This window comes from Pelophylax lessonae (genome assembly GCF_965119305.1).
Source record: "Pelophylax lessonae genome assembly, chromosome: 2".
In the NCBI taxonomy this organism is placed as follows: domain Eukaryota; kingdom Metazoa; phylum Chordata; class Amphibia; order Anura; family Ranidae; genus Pelophylax; species Pelophylax lessonae.
The window spans coordinates 140,820,769-140,823,224 of NC_138769.1; positions in this window are offsets into that span (position 1 = coordinate 140,820,769).

Here is a 2,456-nt window from a genome sequence, read left to right on the forward strand (position 1 = left end):
TTTTCACATTTAAATGATTGCTCTTTCATATTTTCATTCTGTATTACAAAAGGTTTACCCCTTCCTGCCCACAGAATGTCTTTGTTAACCTGGATCACCATGATGGACCAATAATTAAATATTCTTAAAGGGTAACTCCACTTTTGTGGGGGAAAAAAAATAGCAAATAAAGATAAACCAATAAAGCGTATACAATTGCGACACAAATCATATTGTAATTGAATGTTACTAAAAATGACCTTTCCTTTTCAATCTGCAGCTGTTGTAATTTTCTGAATTTGCATTGCAATATGGCTACCTGGAGCTGTTCTGTACACAGAATGTGTACTGACCACACCCCAGAAACATTATTTCCTGCTTGTGTGATTGGCTCACCAATTTTCCCAGAAGTCTGCTTAAGATGCAAGTCGGATTTCAGGCATCCCCTGCAACAAAAATGTCATTTTTGGTTTGATACTCCCAATAAAAGCACATCTAAAAGGGGTGCAGGCCCAGCAGATCTTCTCATTAGAGCCCTACAGCTGCCACAGCTGCTAGATAATTATGAAACCACTCCCATTAGACCCACTCAGCACAGAGGTACAGAGGAACAAACAATGATTTCTTCAGAATAACAAAAGGTAGGAATCTGCAACAAAGTTTGTTAAAATCCTTGTAATGTACATAGATCACACAGAGGGGAATGTTTTTTTTCTCCACAAAAGAGGGGTTACACTTTAGGCTTCGTTCACATGTGAGCGTATGGATCGCGGGCAGAACCGCCGTGGTTCCGCCCGCGATCTGGAGATTATTGCAAATCGCGGGACGCCTAGCGTTGCCCGTTGATTTGCAATAGCCCCCCAAACGCCGAGCGATGTTGCCGCGATTTTCGCCTGCCAAATCGCGGCAACATCGCGCAAATAAAATCGCGGGATGCAATATGCTCCAAAGAAGTACAAGAGCTTCTTTGGAGCGTATTGCGTCCCGCGATTTTGTTTGCGCGATGTTGCCGCGATTCGGCAGGCGGAAATCGCGGCAACATCGCTTGGCGTTTGGGGGGCTATTGCAAATCAACGGGCAACGCTAGGCGTCCCGCGATTTGCAATAATCTCCGGATCGCGGGCGGAACCGCGGCGGTTCTGCCCGCGATCCAAACGCTGACATGTGAATGCAGCCTTAATTTGACAGCTACAAGCCCCAATTTTGTGCAGACGCTAGTAATGAAACTTATCTGTCAGTAGGAGCTCAACTTTTAATTAAACAATAACTTTTTTACTCCTTATGCTAGTATTAGTAAATAGATAGGAAGGAATATTATATTTACTTGATTTAAACTTTTTTTTTTTTACATTTCTTCAGTTGCTTTCTGGTTTCAAGCCTAGGCTAGGATGATGTCATACATCCCAGGAGTGTTCATGGGAATAGTTTTTTTCCCTGGAGAACGGGAGGAGGGGCCCTTTTAGCTAAGCACATCCTCCTGCCTTAGCTAGGGGCAGATAGATTCCATGAAGTAAATGCTACATAAATTATCTGCCCTTACTCAAGATGGCCACGGTTAAAATAGCTAAGGGGGGGGGGGGTCAAAGTGATTTCTCAGCAAAATAAAGCATGAAGATAGTGAGTTTGTTTTGAAAATTAAAAATGAATTAAATAGTGTTTTCCATTTGTGGTGCTTACATACAGTTAAGTTCTGTTTTATTGATCAATAATTAATCTGAGAGGTTCCTGATCATGTGATCACTGTGTCAGGTATGATATTGGGGATTTTATTTTATGATCGCGGAGTGATCGTCCATTTTGAAAGTTTGCTGTCTGGTACTAATGAGAAGAGAACTGAGAGGATCCTGCCACTACTTATTTATCAAGCCTATTTGGGTTTATCCATTAATTTGGGTAACCAATTACATCTGGTAAGCAGCCTCCCCTTTTTTCTCATTACTCATCTACATGCTCCTGCGGAACAGTGCCCACAAGTTTGGATTGCTACTCATATTAGATCCAATTATTGGGACTTATTTTTTGCACACGTATTGTGTTGGAACTTTCTTTCAATTTTCACAGACTAATTATTTGAGATAAAGAAGAAAACCCGCTGATGCAAGTCTTAATTGCTCAGCGGAAAAATAGCGGACTTTAAAGGCACATAACAGGCAGGCAAAAATTATTTGTTTAAAAACATGTATGTTTTATTGAACACATATTAAAACATTTGATCAAGGGACAAGAAAAAAAGGAAAAGAAAACAAAACATATACACATTGAATATATTAAAATCCAAATTTTCTATGGATCTGGATTGGATATACAGACATTATCTGGAGTTTTTACAGACGGTAAGTACTGTGAAAATGGTCTGAAGAGGTCCTATTTTAAACAAATAATTTTTGCCTGCCTGGTATGTGCCTTTAAAGTCCGCTATTTTTCCGCTGAGCAATTAAGACTTGCATCAGCGGGTTTTCTTCTTTTTCTCATTCAAT